The sequence below is a fragment of the Nelumbo nucifera genome, chromosome 4 (genome assembly GCF_055504915.1).
Source record: "Nelumbo nucifera cultivar China Antique chromosome 4, China Antique-T2T, whole genome shotgun sequence".
In the NCBI taxonomy this organism is placed as follows: Eukaryota; Viridiplantae; Streptophyta; class Magnoliopsida; order Proteales; family Nelumbonaceae; genus Nelumbo; species Nelumbo nucifera.
In genome coordinates this window covers 93149410-93169465 of record NC_142652.1, presented here as the reverse complement: position 1 = coordinate 93169465, position 20056 = coordinate 93149410, and the positions used below count along the sequence as shown (strand labels likewise).

At 35.8% G+C, this 20056-nt stretch overlaps 1 long non-coding RNA gene across 1 annotated transcript; it reads left to right on the top strand.

The window, feature by feature from the left end:
* Positions 1–46: 46 nt before the first annotated feature.
* Positions 47–5899, top strand: LOC104610813 (uncharacterized). The gene is made up of 2 exons (XR_737501.2): positions 47–296; positions 5290–5899. It is a non-coding gene; the product is annotated as an uncharacterized LOC104610813 (long non-coding RNA).
* Positions 5900–20056: the final 14157 nt, after the last annotated feature.

The window sequence follows — 20056 nt, the reverse complement described above, 5'->3', positions numbered from 1 at the left end:
ATGAGATACAATTCGTATATCCTTTTCTTAGGACAAAATTGCCCCTTTATTAAGTTTAACAAAATCTACCCATGCTCTTTCTCTCTTGCGAATGTTTTCTTCTCTCTCTCTCGTATCCATCTCTTCTCTACTCTCTAATCGCTCAAATCTTCCAGCATCTCTCGTTCTCTTAAGTCTTCAATCTTTTTCTCATTCTCTGTAATCACTTAAGTCTCCCTGCATCGTTATCAGTTCATTGGAATGAAGCTCTACGTCTCTCTGCATCTTCTAGTTCTTACTCACTTGTTCGAGTGAAGGTCTGGACATTTTGGTTCTTTGCTTGGGAGTTTCTCTTCATCTCTACCTGGGAAGATATTTATTTATTCCCTTTTATTAGTTTCTTTCTCTGCCTCTCTTCCCTACTTTTCTGGATTTCTTTTCCTTGCTTTCAACTGCTAGGGATTTTTCATTCCAATGCATTCAGTAATAATGGTTAAGATAATTGTGACCAAGTATACGAATTGTCTCCATTCAAGACTCAATAAGTTGTTTGTTCCTTTCTTTTTTTCCCATCTCTAAGGAAATTGAAAACTCTACGAAATATAATGATAGTTCACTGCCTTATTCTTTTATTTGGATCTCCGTTATTTAGTTTCAAATGGGTTTACTTTTGAAATTACTATAAATATAATACTATGTAAAAATATATATACACAATCGATGAGATCATTCTATTCCCTTTTCTTAATTAGGTTTTATGTCAACTGGGTTTTCTTTAGATTAAATTGTCTCCTTTCCTTCTCCTTTCTAACTTGAAAGTTACACAGTGATTCTTATAAGACTAAAACAAGATGGCAAATATTTAGCAAAAAGAGAAAAAGAGATTCACAAGATAAAAGTCCTCTCTTCTAAAGTTTGACTCCAAGTGCTTTATCATTAGAATTACCGATAATGGTAGCTTTACAGTTTTACACATTAGTTTGGTTAAGTTTGCTACATCTGAATCGACTCAAACACTTCAGGAAGGTAACAATGTTTTTCTTCTCTCCTTCAATCTAGACATATGTTTCAGTAACATCTCTCTTTTACAGCTAGGGATAGTCATATTATTTATTTTCTGAGTTCTTCAAGAATGCCGATATCTCTATTTTTCTCACAGTTAGGGCTAATCATATAATTTATTTTTTGAGTTCTTCAATAATGTCGACATCTTTGTTTTTCTCACAAGTAGGGCTAATTATATAACTTATTCTTTGAGTTCTTCAAGAATTCCGATATCTCTGTTTTTCTCACAACTAGGGCTAATAATATAATTTATTTTTTGAGTTCTTCAAGAATATCATATACTTTCACTTATTTCTCTGAAATCATTCACAACTTTTTGGGTGTTTTGATAAAACTATTGGAAGAAATAGTGAATAAGTTGCTTTGGAGGGGGCGGGGAGAGGATTGCTTAGTCCTCTTAGTTTAGGTAGCCTAACATGATGGTGGTGCATAGATTTAAGATGGTGAAAAGGATGTTTTGATGGGGGCATTATTGACATTAAGACATATTAAAAGTGATGATAGGATAACCAATTAACCATCAACGTTGCCATTGTTGATTGGGAGAGGAAGTACATAGTGGTTACTAAAAAAACATTAAGGGATTGGAGGAGAATTGCAGATGGTGTGATAAAAGGCTTAAGGTTGAAATCCACCATGATATTAGCCCCTTTCGAGAAGTGGCTAATATTAAATCCTTTTGGGTTTGGTAACTTTTGTTCCATTGCTTTCTATATGCAAGGCTTAATTGGATGGTTTCTTCATGAAAGTCGTGCACGAATTAAAAAGGAGAGAGATTTGGCTACCTAGAAGGCTTAATTGGATGGTTTCTTCGTGAAATTCTTGCACTCACTTACAAGGAGAGAGATTTGGTTACCTATAAGGCTTAATTGGATGGTTCCTTCATAAAAGTCTTGCACTCACTAACAATGAGAGAAATTTGGCTACCGCCAGTGATCGTATTCTTAATAGAAATTTGATGAATGGCTCAGGTTTGTTTTCACAATTTTTCATTAATGATATAGGGAGGAATTGGGCATTAGTTGCAAAAATCTCTACTTGGAGGGATTAGCGTGCATTTGATAGGAGGTTCCATGAAGAAAGTTTTACCAAGTTAAACCTTGATAGATGCAACTTAGTCAATCTAGAAGCATATGATATTGGCTTGTGTTTATAAACCTTGATAGATGCAACTTAGTCAATCTAGAAGCATATGATATTGGCTTGTGTTTATAAATTCAGGTCTAACTCCTGCTTTATCCTCGGACCCCTTGGGGACGTTGTTAGTTTCGAAGTCCACACATTATAAATGGGGATAGAACTATCTATAGAGATAGGTTTCAATGTAATACTAATTGTTGCAGGCACATGCAATAGGAGTGGGGAGAAATGTAAAGTCTTCCATTTCTTTCTTGCCTTTTGAAAACCAAAAAAATTTAATAATCCCATATCTTTCATTATTGAAAAATTAGACTATAAACCATAATCAATCTAATCACTAATGCCCAAATATACATCACCTGGGTTTGTAACCCAAGCACAAAAAAAAGAAAATGTCACTTGGCCCCTACATCTCAGGATTTATTATTCTAGCCTAGACCCACATTAAGCGCACAAAAAATGCAGATTTGTGATGTTTGGCTATATCATGTTGATATTAGTTGTAACCTCAAAATGGACTTTCAACCTTCATTCATTAATTGTAACCTTAGAATGGACTTTCAATCAAATTTTTATGCTAATATAATTGATGTGATTGTAGATATGTAGATTTAGAATTGTCTTAAGAAATCTTATAACTTGTCTATGATATTTGGGCACACATTAGACTTCAATATCTTAGTATTCATTATTATTTTATGAATATATAATTATTATTTTTTAGTACATTGTCATTATTATTTTATTAGTTTTTAATAATTAGTATCTTTGTATTTATCATTAATTTATGAAAATTTTCTTAAAAATTATTATTTTATTATATTTACTTTTATTTTCATATTAGTTTATTGTTATGCTATTATTTTTGTTTATTAATTTATTATTATTTAATAAATAATTTGCTAGTATTTTATTATTATTTTAATTATAATATATTAACATTTTATTTCTAATGAATTATTATTAAGATTATTATTTACTAAATTAATATCTTTTCTTTTTGTTATTAATTTATTAATGTTTTATTATAGTATTATTATTTAATGAATATTTTATTTTTATTTTTATTATTTTATTTATTAATAAACTTGTATTTTATTATTGTTTTTATTATCTAATTATTACTTTTTATAATATTTAATTATATTGCATTAGTATTTTATTAATATTTTATTATTATATTTAATAATTAAAATCTTTTTTGTAATTAGTGTCTTAATATTTTATTATAGTAATGTTATTTTATTATTATTTTACTAATATTTTATTAATAGTTTATTAACATTTTATTATTAGTATATTATTTTATTTATTGTTATTATCTTATTGTTAATTTAATAATATTTTATAAATACTAAGATATTGAACTCCAATGTTTGCCCAAACATCACAAACAAGCTATAGGAGTTCTCAAGGCAATTCTAACTACAGATCTACAATCACATAAAAAATATCAGGATAAAAATTTGATTGAAAGTCCATTATGAGGTCACAATTAATGGTTGAAGGTTGAAAGTCTATTATGAGGTTACAACTAATATTATCGTATTTTAACGAAACATCACATATCCACATTTCTTGTAGGTTTAATGCGGGTCTGGGTTGGGCTAGGCCTAGGAGAAATGTGGCTACTTGGGCCTGGAAATTTGCATGCCAGGCAAGTCGGTCAGGTCATAAAGAAACCATCCCTAATATGTCATCATCATTATCATTCATGACTTGTCCTAACTATATTAGGTTGGCTACATGAGTCCCGTTTCCCTAATCCATTCAATTTAAAGCCATATCCATTGTTTAATTATTAGTGTCTAAATCATTTCTTACTGTTTCTATCCATGTTCTTTTTGGTCTATCCCTAGCTCTCTTCCTATGTCGCCCGTCATTGATCTCTTGAATTTTAGGTCTTGGAGGTTGTGTAAGTGTGAAATATAACCGACTTTTTGTTTTTCCTAATTTCCTGTTTCATGATTGGTGGTTTCATTGGTATTTCTCCACTTTCTTGGCTACATGAAATGTCATTATTAAACTCATTTTCAACTGTAATCTGTGTAGTATGTACATAAACTCCTAAATATATTTTAATACATTAGGGCATAACACCATATCCGATAGAGAGATATATAGCGAAGAAGAATTTCATAAAGGTATTTGCAATGTAGAAAACATTTAATGGTATCTCCACTATTTATTAACTGCATAAAAGCTTAATTGACAAAACCTTCAAAAAGTGGGTGTAAGTATGTAACAACCGTATCTAATACACAACTTTTCATAATGAGCTGTTAGGCATGGGGTGGATAGAAGTAAACTACCTTAAAAGTTCCCTGAATACTATTTTTGGATGCTCTATGTGCACTTTCATATTGTGAGAGTGAGAGCAGCCACTTTGTGCAAAAGAAAATGCCAAAGTAGCAGGGGCCACCATTGGATAATGGCCTTTTTAGATATGTGCACTCTCTACATTGTTTGTAGGGAAATTCCAACTATTGTCTATTTTAAGTAGTTTGAGATGCAATTATGCAAATCACAATAATTGGTTCTTGCAATGCCATGGAATATATTCCATGAGAGCAATGTCAACTATTAACATATATAAGAACTTACTTGTTTTATATAGAGATAAAAGATAACCTGCACCAACTAATATAGTTAAATATTAAGATAAAAAATTTGACAGAAAGTCCATTCTGAGGTTTAGCTAGTTCTGCCAACTCTGACTTCAACAATCTTCTTTCTCATCAGCAATTGTTTTATCATTAAACTTCGTACATTTTTTTAATCCTCAACAGACGTATTACATTGATTCAGATTCTCTAAAACTTTTCTACTTTAAGGCATTGGAAATGCTTCCTTTCAAACTGTTGCATGGCTGTTATGCTGTCTGAAACAAAATCATGACATCGGCAACCACATTTTGAATGATATGGATGCAATGTCTTTACCAGTAAACTTATGTGTATATTTGCCTGAGTTGGTATATGAGTTATTAAAGTTGTAAGTTGGTAAGCCTGACTAAAGAGAAGAAAACTAATATATATATATTTACTTTTTTCTTTGCAGACCCTGTTCTAAGTGTTATTTTTTTTTTTTTTGTTTATGATCTAGCTAATCAATGCGCTGGATGGGCTAATTATGACTATAAGTTAAACAGACCATGCAAGTCCTTCAAGTTTTCAGTGTAGAATGTTGATGTACATTTACTTTTCAGCTTCATTGTCTGTAAATGTCTCCACAATTTCTTGTTACGATGAATTTATCAGCACAGGACAGCTAAGTGTGAGCAGCTCATCGGAGATTGTTCCATGTGGATTGATATCAAGTAGTACAGTGGCTATGGTGTTTCAATTGCAGGTGCATCTTTGTATGGAGGTTCGTTGCTGACCCGAGTATCCCTCGTCTTCATATGAAACTGTACGCAAGATTTTAGTAATGTTGGTCACAAGATTGTTGTGGCTGAATGCAAGAGTAGCTATAACAATAAATTTATAGGAGACCACAACATTGATCTCCAGTAAGTCCTGTGGTGAGCGAAGGACTAACAAAGTTGTTTAGCAACTTCAACATCATATGCGGAACCTCCATGGCTTGTCCTCGTATGGTGGGAATGCAGCACTTCTGAAAGCAGTCCATCCTGAATGGAGCCCAATAGCCATTCTATCTGCCATGATGACCACAGAAGATTCACTTGATACCACTCTCAAACCCATCACAGAAATCTTAGATGACGAGCAATCCACAAGTCCTCTAGCCACAGGAGAGCGGGTCACCTCAATCCTAACAAGTCGCTTGATCCTGGACTTGTATATGATGCAAATACAGAGGACTACGAGAAGCTTCTCTGCGGTCTGAATTACACTAACAAGGAACCAAGAAGATGACAAGGTTGTTTCTGACTAGTTAGCCCAGGAAGTGCAAAAGTTTGGTGATGCCTCTTCAGCCTTCAATCCAAGAGCTCTTCCTTATGATCTTAGTGTAATTGTGTGTAATGATCTGTTGGGATGTGCTACCCCCGTCTTGTGTAGCCCCTTCCGATATTATCAAAAAAAAATTGTTTGTGTATCATTAGAGGTTGCAAGCAAGGTTCAAAGTATTGATACACCTCTGTGTATCGGTAATTAAACCCTGTGCTTTTTATATTTTATTCAGTTGTTGATATATTTACAGGAAAAACTTTACGTTGGATGATAAGGTCATAGGCCACACCTCCTTGTTATGGTGAATTTTTTTTAATAATGAATGATGTGGCTTTAACATCCACTTTGAAAAAGTGGTTATTGCCTATAATTACGGGTACAAATGATCAATTTGAGTAGGCTTGGGTTGAGATTTTTTTCAAAATTCGAATGGGTCTAGCCTGACGGCCCAAGGCCAAAGCAGTGTATAAAATGCTAATTGGACAAACCTGAGCTACACCCCTACCTAATTTAATAGAATCCAAAATTTTCTCTACATACAATGCATTACTCATAATTTCTATCATTTTTTTATCAAATGCCCTTTACGGACATTTTTTTTTTCAAAAGAGCAAAACTGCATTACTTAAGTAAAACCTTCAATACAGGCTAATATACTACTGCCCTTATTTTGTATAACTATATTATATTGTATTGAGAGTTCTAGAAACATACTTGATATATATAGTATCAAAAAAAAAGTCAAAAGGTTAGTGGCCGCTTCCTTTGAGGTGTATCATTTGCCAGCAAAGTTTAAAATGTCGATGTCAATGAAAATGTCACTTATCAAAATATAGGACACATGTCGGAAATGTCGAGGGGAAATATTGTAAAAATTAGAGACATTGTGGAAATATGCAAAGATATTTTGTAAAATGATAAAAGAAGCATTAATACATATTTCTAGACTATTATCTTATTCCCAACCATTATATAAAGCTAAGAAACTAAGATCAATAACAAATTAGTAAATGATGATTTACAGATTTATTATGCATTTTGATGTTTTTACAAGGTTATCTGATATTTTCTTTTCTTATTTTTCATTCTGATTTATTATAAAATCTAATATATTTATTTCACACTAGTAAATAGAAATACATTTATTCTGATTTTTTAAATATTAAAGTTATAATACATTATGTTTTATTATAAATTTAATAAACTGATTCTCCTCTTTGTAGTATTAAGATTATGATAAATTCTGATTTCTTATAAAACTTAATGAATTTATTATGATTTTTAATACTAAATTTATAATAAATTATGATTTAGTATAAAATTTATTAAATTTATTCTGATTTTTTTTATTAAATGTAGAACATGATTTATTATAAAATTTAATAAACATTTTCTGATTTTAATAAATATTTTAAAAGATACTAACTAGTTAATAATTTATTACTTGAAAAATATTTTATGTTTTATATTATAAAGTAATTAATTTGTTCTTTTGTTTGTATATTTTGTTAATTCTTTTTTATAAATATTTTTTTGAAATATTAAATAAAAATTATTAATGGAATAATCTATATTAATGTACTGTATTATATTAATATAATATACTAATATATTATATTTTTAATGTACATTAGTCGACATCCTGTCGACATAATAGGAAAAACTGTATTTTTTTTTTGTTATTTGGACCGATTTGGTTGATATTTCCGAAATATAGGAAATGCCGACTGACAGTGTAATTTTTATATTACCATCCATTTTCATGTTGGTGAGCCTCGACATCAACATATGTCAGGCGACATTAGCAACATTTGGCGGCATTTGAAACCACGTTTGCCAGTCGGTGCATCCTTCTTTTCCATCGATACTATTTACAATACTTTGGCGTCAGACAAAAGAGTTGCAGATTTTATTTTCATTGAGAGAGCTTTATCCAGTCCATGAATTACTACCCACCCATTCAGCTTGAAGACTTGAAGCAGCTCTGATCCTTCGACTATCTGTTGAATTCACATATTGATAATTATTTCGTAAGACAATACCTGTCCACGCTGTTCCCTTTGCTAGGTCGTATGAGCCATCCACATAAATATAGACATCTGTGTTCTGTTGAGAGTCTCCCCAGGCATTGTCTGATGCTTGTTCAGAGTTGTCAATGGGTTCTAGGTTCTATGTATGAATCAGCTTTATCTAGCAGCTGTGTGAGATCAAGTATGTGTTGTTGGTGGACCTTTGTATTACACATATCCCGTATGACTCTGAAAATGATGAAGAATTTGGCAGTATACCTCTGTTTGATGTTTGGTGATAAGTTTTTTAACTTTGCTGTTATCCAATCAGTGGCGAACTGACTCAGCTGTTTGTTATTTACTGCCATGATTATATAGCAGCATTACATAAAGGGCAGAGTTTTTCTGTTTCCTATTGAAAAAGGAGTTTGTCTCTAGTTTTCATTCAACCCCACCATTCCTAGCACATGAATATTTGAAACCTGAAGGGCAGTTTTGTTTTTCAGATGAGATTCCAGTTCTCATGTGGTCCTGAGGAGGATGGTTGCTGATCTATAAAGAATTTGTAGTCTGTTTTGACTCTGTATGTTGGTTTTTCTTGAACTCTTCCGTAGGAGTTTGTCTGAGTATGTGGATGGAATTCTGTTCAGTTGTATGATGTGGTTTATTGTTTCTTCCTCAAATAGATGCTGTAGTAGGGGGCCAGAACAGATTCCCTTTCAGCTGGTCAAATAAAACTACTACTTGCTTCCACCACCAAGAGTCCCTTGGTTTATTTGTTAGCTTTGAAGATAGATTGGATTTGATATACTTTTTTTTTTATGATTTTGCCCAGAGTTCTGATTTGACTGTGAAGAGTCTCCATATCTGTTTTGAGAAGAGAGCCTTGTTTTATTCCTCAATTTTCCTGAAGCCTATGCTTCCTTGATTGTTTTTTATTTCTTCCCTTCCGAACCTCTTCTAGATTATTTTTATTTCTTTAATTGTTTTTTCTGTAATAATGGGTGGGACATTAAGTAGGTGGGTAAGGCTTGTAACACTGTTTTCACCAGTGTAGTTCTCCCTGCGTGTGACAACAATTTTGCCTTCCAAGTAGCTAGTCTAGTGTTTATTTTATCCACAATTTTCCAATTGTCATTGTTTTGTTTACATTGGAAACATAGCTTGGCTCCCAGATATTTTTCTTGAATCATCATGCGTTTCATTCTGAAAATTTTGAGTATTTTTTCCTTTCTTCTGTGTATTCCTCTACTGAACTGTGCCCCTGCTTTTGTCTTTCTCCTGACCAGCATTCAAGCGTTGCCAGTATTTCTTTGACCTTCTTTAACTTATCTGGTTCATTCTTAAAGATTCTAACAGTCATCTGCAAATAGCAGATGTGGTATTGAAGGACCATTTCTACATAATCTTATACCTTGCAGCTCCTTATTATCTTCAGCTTTCAGGAAGAGACTAGACAGTGCTTGCATCCCTATGATGAATAGGTAAGGTGAAAGTGGATCACCTTGTCTTATTCCATTTAGATACCTGAAAAAAATTCTTTTAGAGTTCCATTTATTTTTATCAAGAACCTTGGTGTTTGAATACAAAAATTCACCATTTTGCACCATCTTTCTTGGCATCCCATTTTCTCCATCATTTTCGCTAAAAAAGCCCTTGGAATTCTATAATATGCCTTTAACATGTCTATCTTCAGCGTGGCCCATCCTTTTCCTCTGCCCTGTTTCTTCATTTTGTTTGCCATCTCTTGTGCTATGATGATACTATCAACACCTTGCCTGCCCTTAATGAATGCAACCTGGTTTTGAGCTATTAGTTTTTCTAATTTTTCTGCATCCTTAACACATATTTTACTAAGTTACAAATTTGGACTGTAGACCAGCAGAAAGAAGCCTACAGTTTCAACTTGGCAGAGAACTTCACCACGAGAAACCTACTCACCTTCTTTCTTGAGCCATCATGCAATGTTACCCTATCATAAGACAATTACTTAGTGCACTATGGGAAAAACAACAAAATGCTAAAAATCAACTTGGTGTGGAGGAAGCTTTGCAACCATGTTCCATACAAAAATTTGTATTATGGGTTACAAACTCAGTGCACTATGGGAAAAACAACAAAATGCTAAAAATCAACATTATAAGGAACGGTAAACATGCGTATTGGCAAATCAGTTTTAAGAAGCATATGATGGATGCATACAGATGCTCCAGAAAATCTAAACCATGGATATACTCAGAATTTAATAGATATAGAGAAGAGATCTGCTTAGTGCACGAATCAGCAATAGACAGCTATTTCATCAGGACTCCTGTATGGAGGGCTTAAAGCCTCCAGAGCTCCACTTGACCCCTGTGCATAGGCCAAAACCATAACGCATAGGATGGACAGCTGACCATCACTAATTAGTGTGCACAGAACAGATCCAAACGTATGCAGAAGGTTGGAACATTTATATCTAACAGACAAATAGTCATCAATTGTTTCTTCTTGTTCTGCACTTTCAGATGGATCCCTAGGGAGTTGAATCAGATTGCCGATAGCTTAGCTACATCTGGGTTGGGAAGGGATTTGTATAGTGTATTGCCATCTTTTTTATTATAAAAAGAAAATTTTACTAAAAGAAAAAAAAAAACAAGAATGCAAAGAAAAATACAATGCCAATTTTTTAGATTGGTTCATGTTCTTTTATGTGTATCCATGGCCCTTTCTTGTACATCCCTCCCCTGTTTGAAATTTTGAATTCAAGTTACCTTTTCTCGTAAAGAAAAAGTTTTCTTCTGGTTCTTCTGTACTTAGGCCACTAGTTATACCCTAGCATATGCACGTTATTATGAACAACTGAATTTCTTGGTAAGTTATTATTTATCTGCAAAAATCTTACAGATGGGATGACAGTTGAAGATGGAACAAACTCTTTTGTTGGGAAGTGCATCACCTGAAAGTAATACCTCTAAAAGTCTTCAGAGGAAAAGACCAGGCAGGTATCTATCTCCACAAATTTGTCTCTTGTAAACAGAGAAGCTACTTTCCCCTTGTTAATCTCCTGTCCTTTGTTATTGAAATTTGGGAATGGTTCTTTGCTCTATTGAGGTATTGGTGGACTCCAACATAATTGCTGGGCTTTCTATTCTTTCTATTTCAATCTACCAAGGAAAAGAGGGAAGATCATCTGGAGATGCACAAGGAAAGCAGTATTAAGGACTATGTAGGAAGAGAGAAAGAACAGACTCTTGAATGGAAAGGCTCGGTCTAGAACTGCAAACCATTGAGAACATCACACTGAAAGTAAAATGGTGAAGCTTTTTGGTCTATTCTCTTTAGATGACGTCATAATTGGATGGTATTAGAATGTAGGCTCCTCAACAGCCAGATAAATAGTCCCTTCACAACGGAGGCTCCCTCATATGAATACAATAAAACTACACTTTGATGATCACTGCCTTGCATTCAGGTAATCAGGTCCTACAGGCCAAGGAAAAGCAAGGGCATAATAAACTACAGCACTACTCAGTTTGAGGCTGGCAAGGTTTCTCAACTATAGAAAATTGGCAGTGGAAGGAGATTCAAAAGTGGTGGTGAGCTGGCTTAAAAATGACAGACTGGTCCCATGGTTGTACAGAAACATCATGAGGGTGATAAAATCAGATTATCAGAGTGATGGATAGGGATACAGTTATCAATCAACAGATAAGCCAATGATTTGGCAGATGAAATTGCAAAACAAGGGGTGAACAGAGGACATCTATTTTGGGGGCTTCTGTGGAACATGTAATGTAAAAGGAGCCATGTAGTTAAGAGTTAAATGGAAGTTAGGGTGACGTGGCAGAAGTCAACCTAAGGGGGGGGTTTACCTGGCATCATTGTATATATAATTCAATCTTTATTCCTTTGAATAAACCATCTCTTACCAATCAAAGCCTCAAAGGGAAAAAAAGGTTAAAGAAGAAATCTCTCTAGGATGTTTTCACTTAATACTGAACTTTCGAAGACAAGAAGGGTTAAAGAATTCAAATCACGTTAAGTATAGATAATGTGCACCATGGTAGGATAGCCCACCTGAACCTGCTGGAGAACACAACACTACACGAGTAGTGTTTAATCACATCTGCAAGCATAATATTGTTCAAAACAATAGAAATCTGTTGAATTAAAAAATATGAAAGAAAGTAGTTTCTTTAAGAGAGAAGGAGAAGAAGAGAAGAAGAGAAGTTGAAAGAAAAGAGAGCAAAGATTTGGCTGCCCCCTTCACTTATTATTTATAATAAAATAATAGAACAGTACAAAGACAAAGACAACTATGCCCTTATAGGGCGGCAAAACATAAAACAACATATATAACACTCAAAAAACATAATAAAATTTGGACTCACATAACTACTGTGGTCCCCACCTCCTATCTAACGACTAACATAAAACATCTACTTAGAAAAACATTATAAAACTAATTAATCTTCAACACTCCCCCTCAGGTTGGGAGTAAATGTCACACATTCCCAACTTGCGTAGATCATGTTCAAGCTTGTTCCTTGCCACCCCTTTAGTGAGAACATCAGCCAGCTGCAACTCTTAAGAGACATAAGGCAAACAAACTTATCTGGTTGTTACCCTTTCTCTTATAAGGTGTCTATCAACTTCAATGTGTTTTGTCCTATCATGCTGAATTGGATTGTGGGCAATATTGATTGCAGCTTGATTGTCATAGTATAACATCATAGGTTCCTCTGCTTACACCCCAATCTCAGTCAAAAGAGATCTAACCCAAAGAAGTTCTGAGACACCATGAGCCATGGATCTATACTCAGCCTCTGCACTTGACCTTGCCACAATCGCTAGCTTCATACTCTTCCAGGAGATCAAGTTTTCACCTACAAAGGTACACACTCCTGATGTAGACCTCCTGTCATCTAAGCATCCTGTCCAATCTGCATCTGTATAGGATTCTAGCTTTAGATTCTCATTATTTGAGAAAAGAATGCCTCTGCTAGGGTGTTTTTTAGATATGCAAGTATTCTCTCAATAGCTTCCCAGTGTTGAACCCGAGGTGCATGCATGTACTGACTCACAACACTGATAGCATAAGAAATATCTGGTCGTGTCATAAGTAGATACAGCAGTCGGCCCACCATTCTTTGATATCTCCCCACATCCTTTACCAATTCACCATCCACACCATTAATTCTGTGATTTAGATCAATAAGAGTGTCTGCTGGTTTGGTCCCCAGCTGCCCAATCTCTCGTAGTAGGTCAAGTACATACTTTCTCTGTGAAATGAAGATCCCATGCTCGGATCTTGCAACTTAAATCCCTAAGAAGTATTTGAGCTCACCAAGATCTTTGATCTCAAATTCTCACTGCAATGATTTTTTGAGATCATCAATCTCCTCCAGATCATTTCCTGTCACCACTATATCATCCACATACACAATTAGAATTGACACCAAAACATCTCTCCTCTTCACAAAGAGGGTGTGATCAGACCGTGTCTGTGTGTATCCAAAACAGATGAGTTTCTCTCTAAACCTATCAAACCAAGCCCTATGTGACTATTGTGGTCTATACAAAGATTTTCTGAGTCTGCACACCTTTCCTTTCCCAACATTTTCATAAAAAGCTTACTGGAATGTCCATATATACCTCCTCTTGTAAGTCACCATCGAGGAAAGCATTTTTGACATCAAGCTGGAACAAGGGCCATGAATAGGTGGCTGCTAGAGATAAAATGATACGAACTGAACTCATCTTAGCTACTGGTGCAAAGGTTTCCAGATAGTCAACACCATAAGTCTGAGTATACCCTTTTGCTACCAACCTTGCCTTGTACCTCTCTGTCTTGCCATTGACCTTATACTTCATTGTGAATACCCATCGACATCCGACTGTCTCCTTGTCTTGGGGGAGATCAACTATTTCCCAAGTTTGGTTTTTGACCAAAGCACCCATCTCATCTTGCATGGCTGTTTTCCACTCAGGTTTGGAGAGAGCCTCAGTAACATTCCTGGGTATAGACATAGAATCCAAGGAAGGAAAAAAAGCATGGTAGGAGGGTGATAAGGCACTGTAGGAAAGATGGTGTGAAATGCAGTGGGTTGTACACTTTCTCTTCCCCTTATGAAGTGCAATGAGAAGATCAAGGTCAGTGGGATCAACTGCAACAATGGTGTTAGGGACAGAAACATTATCATCAGAAAACATAACAGGCTCAAGAGGAATACTTGGAACTATATCTGCCGAATCTGGAGTTTCAGAAGGACTGACAGAGAGTGGTGTGGGTCGAGGATGTTTGGAGTCAACCATCATCTGTCGGCGCTGATATTGCTGTGAGGCTACCCGTAGTGTCTCAGGTAATGAAACTGGAGGTGCAGGTGGTGGCTGAATTGATGCTGGCTGAACTAATGGTACAGGTGGTGGCTGAACTGATGGAGGCACCACAGAAACAGGAAGAGGAACAGATTGTGAGTTCTCCTCCCCAAAACTCTCCCCTGAGGAGAACCACTCGAAAAGAAGGATGTGGATTCAAAAAAGGTAACATCCATAGTGACAAATCTACTCCTCGACACTGAGTCATAGCAATACCCCTTTTGGTTCTGAGCATACCCAAGAAAAATACATTTCTTGGCCTTAGGATCCAAGTTCTTGCGATGAGGGCCAAGAATGTGAACAAAAGAAACACAGCCAAAAACCCTCAGAGGTATATGAAATATCTCTCCATCTAGAAAAAGGAGGTTAAATGGCACCTTAAACCCCAAAGTCTGTAAAGGAACATGGTTAATCATATGTACGGCTATAAGAACTACATCTCCCCAGAACTGCATAGGAACTGAAGCACACCCCATAAGACTCCTTGCCACCTCCACAATGTGTCTGTTTTTCCTCTCAACAACTCCATTCTGTTGCAGTGTATATGCACAACTACTTTGATGAACTACACCATGTTCTAAGAGATACGTGGTTAGGTCCTTCTCAAAGTACTCTCTGGCATTATCTGATCTAAAAACCTTAGTTCTCACTCCAAATTGTGTGAGAACAATCTGGTGGAATTGTCGTACTAAGTTAGGAACCTTATCACATGATCTCATCAAATATATCCAAGAATGTCATGTATAATCATCCACAAACAAGAGAAAGTAATGGAATTCTCCCATGGAAGGGATTTGATATGACCCCCATACATCAGATGTGAACAGTATTAAAAGCAAAAGTACTTCTTTTATTACTTGGTTTAAAAGACTGTCTACAATGCTTTCCTAACTGACAATTCTCACACTCCAAAGTAGATAATTGAACAGACTCAAACAACTTTGGGAAAAGACATTTCAAAGAATTAAAAGAAAGATGTCCCAAGCGATTGTGCCAAAGCATAATCTGGTTTACTGACTCTGACCCACTACTACTACTACTGCTTACATGATGGCCCTGATGTCTCGGAATCTCATCTAGAAGGTAGATTCCATTCACCTCACGACCACTCCCAATCATCTTCTTTGACTCCAGATCCTGCAAAACACAATTACCAAGAAGAAATGTTAGAAAACAATTCAAATTTTTTGTCAAAGAACTAACAGATAGTAGGTTGGTATAAAGTCTAGGGACATGTAAAACAGAGGACAGAGTTATATCATTGGTCACTCTAACTGTCCCCTTCCTGGCAATGGGCATATGTGAACCATCTGCTGTAGAGACTGTCTCTAATAGAGCATTGATAGGAACTAAAAATGGTAGGGGCATTAGTCATATGCTCAGATGCTCCTGAGTCTATAATCCAGGGAGGTCCCTCCTTACCTGAAGTGGATGCAAGATTCATAATTGCATATGAACTACCTGTATGTGCAAAGGAAGTGGTGTAGTTGGCTCCTGCATTCTACTGTCCATCTGGAAAGCTAGAGCTAGGTGAACCTTTCTTACTCATAAGTTGTCCAAACCTCTTCAATTCTGTTCTCACTACTGCTACTGCAATGGATTCCCAATCAGTTTGGGAGAGAGGGGCTAAAGAGTCTCCTGTTGTGGCTACATTTGCATTTTCCTTCTTATTTCTTATCCAATCAGGCATAAGATTTGGATGAAGCTTCCAACAAGTGTCCCTGGTATGCTTAGGCTTCTTGCAATAATCACACACCAAGTCCTTCTTATCTTCCCTTCTAGTCTCACTACTCCCCTTGTCTCCATTCGGCTTTGGTTTTGTTGTACCAATCATAGCCGACTAGTCAATCCCAGGCTGTCTCAGCATTACATTGCTCGTACTCTCCTCTCTAGAGACAAAAGCATAGGCCTGAGAGAGTGGCACACCCTCCCTAGAAAGAATATGTTGCCTAGCAATGTCAAATTCAGGGTTCAACCTTGCCAAGAACTCAAAAACTCTATTCCTCTCTACCAGTTTGTGATAAGTTGTTGCATCATTTACACTTTCCCATACCACAGTTTCTAAGTGATTTATTTCCTGCCATAGGGTTTTCAGCATGGAGAAATACACAGCAAGAGGTTTTTCTCCCTGTTTCATACTTATCACCTGATTTCTTAATTGATAGGCTTTGGCTTCATTTTGCTTCTGAGAGTAGGTTTTGGTCACTCTATCCCAAATCTTCTTAACAGTATGAGCCCATAGAAAATTTTTTGCAATATGAGGTAACATAGAATTACACAGCCAAGACATTACCATGTAATTCTCTTGCACCCATCGGGAAGAGTCTGTATCAGGTTTATTCTCTTCCCTAGTGAGATACCCTAATTTTCCACAGGCACCAATAGCCATCTTAGCTGATTGTGCCCACTTCAAATAATTTGTACCATCAAGTTTTACTGTAGTAATGATCCCAGACCCAAAAATATCACTACTACCTCCAACACCCAATCCCACAGTATCGGTAGATTTCATTTCGGTATTCCAATTCTCCATTTTACTTCAAACAGTTCAATAGTAAGAAAAAAAATAAATTAGAGACCTTAAAAAAATAATTTAATACCACACACACAGAAACCAACCCTTTCGGAAGAAGAAAACCCTACATGGAGGGAAATCTCTCTCTTCCCCATGCCTTCCAACAGAGAGAAAAGTGAATCGATCACTCTAGGAGGCCTAGAAAATTTCAGAAACCAAACCGCCCTCTTCAGAAAATCAAAAGAAAACTAACAATACCTGGGCGCCCAAGATCAGATAAAAAACAAAGAGTCCAACTTTTCTGGAACTCTTCCCCATACTCCAGTTCTTCCTGATTTTGATGTCGAATAGTATATCACCTTCCTGATGCCTAGATCCCACCAAAAACTCCAAGAACTGCGCAATCTATAGCAGATCAATTAGCCCTTTACTACTTCATGCAGTCGGCTGATCTAGGGCTGCATGAGAATGCTTCAATTAACCCTAGCTGATGTTCTGATACCAAATCTGCTGAATTAAAAAATATGAAAGAAAATAGTTTCTTGAAGAGGGAAGGAAGAGAGAAGGAGAAGAAGAGAAGAAGAGAAGTTGAAAGAAAAGAGAGCAATGATCTAGCCGCCCCCTTCACTTATTATTTGTACTAAAATAATAGAACAGTACAAAGACAACTATGCCCTTATAGGGCGACAAAACATAAAACAACATATATAACACTCAAAAAATATAATAAAATTTGGACTCACATAACTATTGTGGTCCCCACCTCCTATCTAACGACTAACATAAAACATGTACTCAGAAAAACATCATAAAACTAGTTAATCTTCAACAAAAACCATTAATTCATCAGGGGCACTAAACCAGTAGGATTACTAAATTCAAATCCCTTCTAATATTAGGTATAGAAATCTTCCTTTCATACTAAAATGTAGCCTCTTTCTACCATGACTCTAGAATGCATCCAAAATAAATTCCAAATTCTCTTGCTAATCTCCTGCTATTTATATTTGGTATCTCAAACCATTTCTTTTTCTTTGTCTCTTTAGGTAAACAACCCCTAGGGACATTGACAGCTAATTTAGGCCATCATACAGGAGACAACTACGTAATCAAGTACTAAAGTTCAAGAATAAAATCTTGCATAATGCTAGTTCTTTTAGAACTTTTAATACATAGAATAGACTTTTTGGATTGCTAAATGGGCCATGGCCTAGTTCACATTGTTCCCATACTTTACTTGTTGAGCATAAAGCCTCAAGTGAAGCCTAAAGAACACATTTGAGGTATGATGGAACAGAATTTATTTTTGGGATCACCTACATGATAAACCCACAAAGCATTTGAATGAAATAGAAACCAAGAGAATTCAATAGCAACAAAAACAAAACAAATACTGATAAAAAATAGCAACAAAAACAAATGAAATTTAGGCAAACACAAGAAACAAACACCACTAAGAACACAAAGGGTTTACATGGTTCAGCCTTACTTCCTACTTCCATGGGAGAGATGACAACCATTTTTCACTATGAAATAAAGTGAAAAACAGTACACGCTACATTGTGGATTGCAACCCTTAACCTTTACACACCCTTTCTTTCTTTCCTCTCTCAACTAGAAGAACACTAGAAGAAAAAAGAATCTACTCTTACATCAAGATAACCTCTCCAACCTCTATTAATTTCTTCTCCAACAAGAAAAAAACCCAAACTTTTAAACCCTACATATAAAAGAAACCCTTTATATGTAAAACCCACCTTAACCTAAAGGAGGGAACACACCAACCATTAGATTACAATCTGATCTAATAGTTGAAAAATATGACACAATCCCAACAATTATGCTAGAGACTTGAGTTATTTTCTATTAGCATGATATAGAGAAAATATTTTTCTTTCATGCCTCAAGTTGCTAAACTTGATTGTCAAGCTTATCAGGCCTCAAGTTGCTAAAGAAAATATTTTTCTTTCATGCCCTGGACCTTGGAGATAGATGGGCAAAACTGGAAAGTTACACCTGACCCCTAGACTCGATTATGACACTTCACTAGGTGCTGAATCAGGCCGCCTTTGATATGCCAATCAGTGAGAGCCTTAGCGGGGATCAAAACCTGGGTATGTTGGGGCAGTTTGAGAATTCATCTGAGTGGGTGGTCATAGTGACAGAATCAGCCACTTTGTCGGACAAAGGGTAATGATCGGGAATGCACTCTCTCTGATGGAAACCAAACTGTCGGCAGTTGATTTCAATCGTTGGAATTTTTTTTTGCAAAATTAATATACTTATATTATATGTACGGTTTCAAAAATGTTTGCAAATGGTTTTAATTCCCGAGATCCATGTGAGAGGGAGGTGCGGCGCTGTTCCTTACAACCGAGGGAGAGGTCCTCTCTTGTCGGGCAGTGCTTGATCATTAAGGGCTGAGAGGTTAAGTGTAAGACCATTTAGGATAATACCTGATGGGCTAATCTTGCACCTACCCACAGTCCCTGGGTTTTTATAAGATGGCTTGGCCCAGGGACCACTTAATGTAAGTGTTGGGCCCATAGGGTCCATACGATGGACTCAAGGGGTTCATTGAGCTTTTCAGTGAATTCGGCTGGGTCTTGTTTTAAAGGCTGAGCCGAACCCATGTGGCTGGTGTGTAGATCAATGCTTGGGTCCCACGCCATACAAAGAAGCCCAACTGGGCAGCAGATTGGAAACTAATTAAACACTGAATACTTAATGGGCCAAAAGCCCATTTTGAACTGGGCTGATATGATCACCCAAAAGATGGGGCGAATCTGAGATTAATGTTAGTGAAAAGGATGGGGCTTTTAACCTTATCCACTCTGGGAGACCAAATTCAAATCAGATTTGAATCTGGTAACCTCCTGATAAGATCAGGAGTAAACTGATTTGGATTGGGATAACTCCTGATTAGGAGGTTTCTTAATCAAGAAGAAAAGAGGAGAAACCCTAAGAAAATACATAAGATTTCGAACCATCCTTTGGATACACAAGGGATACCTTCTGCGATTTTTTAGATTAGATCCCATACTCTCCAGAAAAGAAAAAAAAGCAGTTCAGCT